Here is a 9,612-nt window from a genome sequence, read left to right on the forward strand (position 1 = left end):
AGGTAAAAGCTCTGTCTTGTCCTGGAGCCTCCCTCACAGTTCCCTAAGGCACCGCTCACCATGAGTCATTCTTTTCCCCGTGTTCTGACACTGGAGTATAATAACCCAGTTGCAGATGTGTGTCTAGCAAATAAAATGACTAAGCACAAAATAAAAGAGAAATAAAAGAAAGGAGAAAGGATGGAAGTTCAATTGTTTAGCTTTTATAATAAACCACTTTTTGTTTGAAAAAATTTTTAAAGACCTCAAATTTTATAGTGATTACATTTTGAAAGGTTCACATTCTAGATACAATAAGTTAACTATATTGTTAAAATAATTACAGCTATTACTTTTTATGTTTTTTAAAATGTGGTTTATAACTTTCTTTTATTCATGCACTGATATAAGGAAATATTTTAAACAAGCATTTATATAGCAAATTATATTTAATTAATATGTATTATTTTCTTAGTTACCTACTATCAAACATGGTTATAATCAAGTTTCTAGAATTCTTAATCTGTTTACATAACTCAGAAAATAATGATCCAAATCCCAGAACATTGTTGTGATATATCCCACCATACATAGTAAAACAAAGATCTCCAGATTTGCCAGGTATGTCAGAGGTAAATATCTACAAGGATTGCTTAATCTTCATAAAATCTGTAGAATGGCTGGGCAGTGGTGGCACATGCCTTTTATCCCAGCACCCAGGAGGCAGAAGCAGGCGAATCTCTTAAATTACCAATATAGACATTCTTGATTGATAAAACTAAACAATGAATTTGCTCAGGGTTCCACAGTTACCTGAGCACAAAGCTAAGCAGAATTTTTGAGTATAAGTGCTCTATGTGTGTGCACATGTGTGTGCATGTGTGTGTTCATTTGTTTGTATGTGTGTGACTGTGTGAGTGTATACATGTGTAGTATGTGTGTATTTACATGTTTGTGTACATATGTATATGTAGTGTGTGCATGCATGAGTATGCATTTACATACTTGTATATATGTGTGCATGTGAATCCTCTCATGAATATGTATGTGCAATTGTGCACGTGTTTGCATATGCACATGATTTTGTATGCATGTGAATTTTTCTGTTTGTGTGTACTGGAAGTATGTGTGCATGCACCTGTATGTGTTTGTGCATGTCTGTGCATTTGTGTGTGCATGTTTGTATGCATGCATGCATGCATGTGTTTGTGTGTGCACTCACATTGAATTTCACAGGAATAAACATTGCTCTTGTTTTACTCTATTTAACCTTCAAATATTTTGACGAGACTTCATCCATAGTAGTCAACACCAGTACAAATGAACTATCAGTTTCAAGGTTAGAGATCTGAGGGAGATGACATCAGACATTATGAATGGTAAGAAAGAGATAATAACAAAGGCCATGAAAAGTGGAGGAAAGCAAGTTTAAAAGTGACCACTCTCTGGGACAGAGGGAGCACTGAATCTGCCTAATTTTCACTGTTGTGTGAAGCAGGATTGCTTTGGAAAATAGGAAGGATAATTCATAAAACCGCCTGACTCCCAGAGCCAGTGTGTTATCAATGAGCTTGTTATCTGTGGAGTTCTGTGTTAGCCATTTGCTTTATTCTTATCTCTTTTTCTGTGAGGAAGTGAATAATCACACTCCCATCCAAGTAGGTGGTGCCATCTGTGAAAACGTTCTGCTCTGGAGACTATGGTCTTTGTGTTCTATCAGAGGGGACAGCTCGTTGTCACAAAGAGGAATTCTTTACTTCCTTGAGTTCTCACTGCTTTTTTGAATGTGCCCCTGCTTGGTTTGCAAAACTGAGGGTGCTGAGGCATGAATGATGTGTGTTTGGTTTAGTGAGGAGCGTGGCTTAAATAGCTTCATTCAGCACATTAGCCAAATACTGAAAGACTTGCACACTTTTAGTAAGACGAGAAGCCATTTGGTGGTAGTCTTGCTGGATAGAAGAGGTGTCCCTGACACTACTGTTCTGTCACAAACTGTACTGGGGATTGATATTTTAGAACGGTGTCTTTTTCTTCAGTGTAACTGAAGTTGGGTAGCTTGTGGAACCTTGTAAGTCAAAGAAAGAATAACAACTGCAGAATTGACTTTATGTTTTGGGATCTGTAGTTGAAGTCCTAGTTCTCACAGAAAGAAATAAATTCCCCAAAATTGAGTTCCTCGGGAACCCTGTGATTTGAAGGAAGAAGAAGCCCCTCTTCCTTCCACTTCCTTCATTGTCTCTCCTCCATGCACAAGCCGCTCTCCTCCCTCTCTCCATTCTCTCCTCATTCCCCTTTCACTTCCCTCCTCTGTTCATCTGTTTTTAACACCATGAAGTTTATTTTTATACCTTTTTCAATTCCATACTTGTAAAAAATCTCTGATTTTATTAGCAGAATATCAAAAACGCTGCCTACATACACCTACATAATGGTTGTTTTTCTCGTAGGTAAAATGTTGTTTTCCTAGAGGAAAAGATCGCCACTCAGAAAAGGCAATGGAATGTCTAATTCCCCCTCATGTTCTAATTATTGTGTTTTCTAGTTCCAATAACATTAACCTTCAGAGTTCATAGCGTAATCTAGTTCTATTTCAGCGTTCATCATTTTAGCAAGCAAAACGATTTTATCTAAAATAATATTAAAACTGTCCATCTTATAAGATTAAGGATTAAACACAACAAGAAGTCATATTAAATATTGATTATTTTGAGTAAAACATTAAACACTGTTCAAGTGTCTTAAATACTCAGTTTGTTCATCTAAAAGATTGAATGCTGCATTTCAATTTCCGGATGGCTCCATCGGTCTATGTTTTTATAGTCCACGCAGTGCCAACTCTTGTATTCGGTTCTTTTAGAGAAGCCATCCTTCACTCTTGGAAAGCCAGAGTACTCAGTGGGTTTGTGGTCTCCTGCTCGCACCCTTCAAATGATGTCTACAATGGTTAGTTCACAGAGAAGCACAGTAAACTAATGGATATCTAAATCTGAAAGGACTTTAAATGTTTGATATTTAAAGTTCTGAGCAAAGAAAAAAATACGGATAGTTGCTTACCTTAACTGTAGTTAAGATTCAAGCCTGCAAAAAAAAAAAAAAAAAAAAAAAAAAAAAAAAAAAACCCTAGTTGTATACATTTATCTTCACTATCTTCACAGGATTTGGAAGAAGAGCATGCCATGGTTACAAGCTGCGAATTAGACAACCAGATAGGAAAAGAAGAAGCAAAGTATTGGGGTGAAGAAAGTGGGCATAAGCGAGGATGAGAATAAAAAGAGGACATTATAGATTTCAAAACCTGTCCAAACAGATGATACAGACATCGCCAATATCATAACAGATTCGAAAAACAGTGCAAATAAACATAACGATACCTATGGGAATGTTTGTATACCTGAAACAAAGTTAGAGCCAGGCAGCAGGAAATAGAATGGAGTTTAGACATCAGCCAAAATTGTCATACCCACCAGGACACAATTCTCTCTTCCTATTTCCCTCTCATATCCTGTGGGCTGCCTCATTTCCATTGTAAAATGGAAAATTCCTGAGGTTTTATAATTTCCTAAGCATTTCTGATCTCATCAGTTCCCTCCAGCCATGCCAGGTAATACTGCTTCTCTGTCACTCAATGAACCTCTTTCCTAAGCTTTCTGCTGGGTGTCACCATAGGGCCCAGGCTCTTGATGAGACTGGCCATTAAAGATACCCCAAACCAGCCTGGGATTCTGCTGAACATGTCAGGTAATAAAAGTACTTGAAGCAAATCACCAACCTGTACTTGAACGTAACACTGTTTTGTGCAGCTCTGGGGATGTCCAACCATTTGGAATTCTAGTTTTCTTTGTTGTAAACAAAGCTCCCTTTCTTTGTCAAAACCTCTCCTTACTCATTTCCTTTCCTACCTCCACCAAAGATAGGCTGTCCTGTAATAAGAATGCAGATGGTATCTTAGTGAGGCCTGTGGGCAGACTTCCCATTATCAAATAAAGCCGAGTAGTATGTTTGGAGAAGCTGATCAATAACTGTATTAGCTGAGTAAACAGAGTGTTGAGTTGGGGAAATCATTCTTGCCTTGACTTTCACAGTCTCTACAACTGTACACAATTATAAAATCAGCAACTGCTAGGATGCTCACTGTTTGAATATTTCTACTCCAATATATGCATATCCAGCTAGAGATGTGTTTAAACTACTTTAATGCCCCACAAAGTGCAAGACAGGAAAATATTACTTATCTGGAGGGAACATGTCAGTAATTTAAAAGCACATCTTCTTTCAACTAAATATTCAGGCTGAAATGCTGACAGATGTTTACATCTTGAGCTTTTACAGAAAGAACATATAGCTAGGGTGTTATCAAAACCAAAAATGAATGTGTGTAATAAATATCTATATTATTACTATTACCTAATTATTAAAAGCTACACCATCATGCTGTATTATATCCTCAAATGCACAATAGATGCTACGCAGAATTACAAATTATTTCAAATCTAGAAATCCAAACATGCAAATTTATGACAGTTCTTTGAAATTTTCCATTTCACTTTTCATCAGTTGGTTTCTTGGAGAGCATTCCAGCTGTAGAATGCATGAGTGATGTAGAGAACACAGGACATTTAGCAAATGCTGCCCACATGCTTAAAGATCTTTATGCTTAGAAAATAGAATACATTGAGTGACTGTTTTTTTAAGACGCTGCTTCTTGACCCAAAAAGTACGAAGGCATAAATCATTCTATCTGCACTGCACATCAGGTAGTGACAGCTATTCACCCATGTCCTTTAGCTGCAGTTGGCTTTGTTGTGAGGGAGAGCAAAGAAATAAATTCTGGGAACACAATGTTGGGAAGCACCCTCAGCTGAACCGTGAAATAATAATAATAATAATAATAATAATAATAATAATAATAATAACAATAAACAAGAACTCTAGGTTACTTTATATATAATATATAGGGCCATGAAAGTCACGGGCTTTAGATGAAAATGGAACTCAGACCATCTAAATCGCTTATGTCTTTGACGTATCTTAGAAGTAGGTAACATCCATTGCTCTTAATATGGCTACCAGTAACCTTAAAATGTTAAGGAAATGCGTGTCTCATGGAGCTGGGACTAGGTATTTGTTTAGTAAGAGAGCCTGAACTAAATCAACTTGACTCTACCAAAGCTGTACTCCGTTGAGTGGCTCTGCATGTGTGTGCACATTCATCTGTGTGTGGATTTACATATGTGTGAAAATACTTGTGGATATCAGAGGATAACGTTGTGCATCATTCCTCCATTACCATGCACCTTTGTTTCAGTCGTGTGTGTTTGTGTGTCTCCTCATGTGCACATTCGTGAATGTGTGTGTGTGTGTGTGAATCTTTGTCTATGTCTGTATGTGTTTCTCTTTTGAGACAAGGTCTTTCATTAGCCTGGAACTCATCAAGTAGGCAATGCTGGCTGGCAAGCAAGACAGGGAAACTCATCTTTGACAACCTGCCCTGAGACCAAAGGTGCAAGCTGTCATAGCCAGAGGATTTAACAAAAATTCTGAGGATAAAACTGAGATCTGTGTGCTTCCAAGGCAGGCACTTTACAGACTGAGAGGGACTCTTTAGCAGCTTCTACTTATACAGGAGAACAAGGGCTTAGACCCGTGCAAAAAGCACTATATTTCAAATTATGGATACTTTGATATATTTGCTTAATTTTATATTGTATCTAGTTTTGGAATTGTATAAGTTTTACTCCAAAATTGATAAGCATTAAGAGAATGCATATATGTACAATACTTAACTTACCCTCAAGGGTTAAGGCACTAATTCTATTCCCAAAGGCAGAGTCCCCGTGACCCAATTCTTTTACTGCCGCTTCCATCCTTTGAATTGTCACACAGGGGATTAATGTCAACGTGAATTTTGGAGGAACATCAACATTCAAACCACTGCAAACATAATCTCAAGGGGCCTTTGTCCCCCAAATTGATTCACTCAGTGTATACACTGTCAATTGATGTGCTAGTTAATGAACATTGCATTTTCCATGTAATTTTCAGTTTGCTTTCTTTTTGACATCATTTTTAGCATTGCTGTTGAATATATGCATGAAACACTATTCTCATGTCAAATTTTGTGGATATAAATTTAATGTGTTTCTCTCTCTGCTTTCTTAACTTGGCTTTCAGAAATTTGGAGAAGATTCTCCCACCTGAAAGATCATCTTTGTACAGGTTCAACTAATTGAGCTGATACAAGTCCAGCAAAAAAGTTGACATGAAAACCTCTCCAAAATAATTGAATCGTTTATCCTAAAGGAAACAATTGTAACTCACGTTTCACTTTAAATTCCCTCATGACCATACTCCCTCTCCACTCCAGCGTACCCAGTCTTGTCTGCCTGTACTGAGCTAGCCTTGTGTTTTTCATCTAGTCCTGGGAATGTCCTACGCGACTTATCAGCCCTTACATTTTCTTATCCCTTTGTCTGGGACATCTCATTATGAGTGCCCATGAGTATGCCCTCAGTTTAGTTACTGCCCACCCACTTTCTAGGTAGGATATCAGCTTCTCGCTACTCTGAGAAGCTTTGCTAGACATAAAAACTGTTTCTAGGTGCCTATCCTGTGCTACAATGATGATCTCAATTTTCCTTTGTGTTATGTAGATTTATCATTTATATTATGGCCATAATGTTGTGTTTACTACTTTAGATTTCGCAGAATATAAAAGCTAGGACGCTGTATAACTTGTCATTTTATCCTACTGTCTTCTGACCTTTGAACAAATAAAATGTAAAAGTTCAGCTATGAAAACTCTAATTTGTAGGGCACAAGGAAGCAGCAAAGTCAAAGTGATAAATGCAAATTATAGTACTACTGAAGCAAATTAACAAAGAGATCAGCCCTGAAGAATCTCTCAGCAGTTAGAGGTTATGTAATATAAACATATCCATTTGCAAATGTGCAAATTTAATAAGATTTTTTTTGTAAATATCCATATTAAACAAAGACTGAATATAACCCGTAAGAAATATGCAGTTAGCACAGTTATTCAAGTAGATACTTTACAATAGAATAACCCAATGGATATCTGTGTGGCAGTAACACAACAGAAGTCTTCCTTGCTTTGCTTCTGCGTGTGTGCTCTATGGTCTTCCCAAGCCATTTCTAGGATGTACCTGTTTAACTCATGAATCATTTATTACCTGGTATGTAAGCTCTAGTTTTTTTTTTTTAACATGTCTTAGTTTTCCTTTTTGTTTTTTGGCGCTAGGAATTGAACCTAGGCATGGCCCAGATTAGACAAGTACTCTAGTATTGAACTAGACCTCCAAACGTTCCCTTTTACTAGTAGTGTTTCCCCTCAAACACGTCTACGTGTTAAGTATATCCACTAGCAAGTATATCTACAACAAGATGAGAAGGGTACAGACCTTCCAGTCCTTCTCCTGAAGCACATGTACCTTTCATTTCCAGGTTGTTTATGTCCCTGTCTCTCTGGCTATGATTTGAGTTTCATTCCATTACTGATTTTATCTTTGGGGGCTTTTGAAACGTTACTCTCTCCATTTACCTGAATCCTCATTTCAAACCCGCAAACATTTTAGTTCATACCCACAGCCTCCATTCACTCTGCTGTCTTAGGCCTCGCCATCTTGCTTTGCTGTTCCATTACTGATTTTATTGGTGGCATTGCCGTTCTTGCTAGTTTGATCTGTGCTCTGTGAGGCAAGAAGAATTCTGTCCCTGGGCCCTTCCTCGTGCTGCCATGCCAGACACCTGGCAGAGTACCAATAAAGAAACCAGATTAGTGGAGAAAGCACTCCACTGGGCAAAAGCAAAAGACATTCCACAAAGAATCCAAGGATACAAATATTTATGTAATTATTTGCACATGTTCACAGTAATTATTTAACTGACTGATTTATTATCAGCCATTTCATCAGAATGTAATGTGGACAAAAACACAGGATTAATTCAAAAGCACTTTGGAGTCTAATAAAAAAACATTTGACTTAGACTGTGTATGTTGTCTAAACACAGGCAAATCATGTGGGAACCCTAGGCTACATGTTTGTCATTTGTATCAGAAAAACATTTATTTGTTTGTTTGTTTGTTTATTCATTACTTACGTATTTTGTGTTGTTGTGGGTTGAACATGAGTCCTTGTACATGTACATGCTATATAAGCATTCTCTACCATAGAAATATATACATAGTTCTTTTCAGAATTAATTGGAGACCAGGTCTCACAAAATTATTCAGGCTGATCTTTGAACTCACAGCCCAGGTAGGCCTTAAACTTAAAATTCTGCAGCAGTCTTTCCTCATCTAAGAAACTTTTGCTCTCTGAGGTTCCTAGACTAATTCTGAATGTCTCTATTCAGTGAAAAAGCAATCTTCCCGCTTTAAAAATACATATGCAGTAGAGTTTAAACATGCATTTCTATGTTTATCCGTCAATAGTATTTATGAGAAAAATTCAAAGTAGAATAGTTTAGGTCAAAAATGTCAATGAATTTAATGAGTATATTCATTATCTTACTAAGAGCTTGTAAATATTGACTTTGAGAAGCACTGGTTAATGTAAAAAACAAACCTATCCCTCACAGATCAAGTCATTGTCAGCTCAATATTAAAATGAGTCATTCCTGGATGCTAATATTATGCTTCTGTAGATGGAGTTGCACCTTACCTTCACAATGCAAGACTTCTACAAAAATGAGCTGTGCTTGGCTGACCCCACGGAGTGCACACACATCTACTTAATGTGCTAGAGTTAGCAAGTGCCACCTCCACAGGAAATTGAAAAGGCTTTCAAAAAGACAAGTATTAAGTAGATATATCCTTGAAGATTAATGATCACCTAGAACTCTTCAGCTTTCTAATATACAATTGCAGGGAAATTAAAGTCACTCATTCGGGGCTGCATAATATACCTAAGCACAGGAGTTCCACCTTCAGGTATTTGGCTTGAATCTATATCCACCTCAAGACTGATTGAAAGTCATTAGCCTCTGTCACCCTCCTGGTGACTTACAGAATGATTTGCTCTTCTTCGTTAAGTTCTGACTATAGCCATAAACAACAACAAAATGAAACCTTCACATCTGACGCTCAGTGGAGACGATGAAACCTGAGGAGAAGGGTCTCAGATTAGATTGGTTTTGTAAATCAAATTAGCATCTCCCTGGCAAACTATGCAAGCTGTGTTGAGACTGTTTAAGTCTTTTCTAGAAGAAAGTGTTTTCAAGTTATTCTCTGGACATCTTCCATTAACATATGGTAAAGGCAAACCATGACTGAGTCTTAGCTATTGCAGTACCAATCTTCCCGAATTTTTGCTTCACATATAGAGAATTTGCTGAGAGTATAGGAATCTGGTAATCTACAGGAAAGGTTCATTTATTTTTCTTTCTTTTGCTTTATATCTCACAGACTACAGAGTAAGAAGTAAGATTTCATTATGTGTCATTGTTTTATCTGTGGGGAAAAGAATGTGTTGGAATCAGATTGTTGTCTTATCTGCAGAGAAAAAATATGGTGCAACTGCAAAACATATTTCTATAAAGGTTTCTGTTGCCTGAACGAAATTTCCATTCTGGCTTTGACTCTATCTTTCAGATAACAATACCTTGGAACTCTGC

The sequence above is a fragment of the Arvicola amphibius genome, chromosome 5 (assembly GCF_903992535.2).
Source record: "Arvicola amphibius chromosome 5, mArvAmp1.2, whole genome shotgun sequence".
In the NCBI taxonomy this organism is placed as follows: Eukaryota; Metazoa; Chordata; class Mammalia; order Rodentia; family Cricetidae; genus Arvicola; species Arvicola amphibius.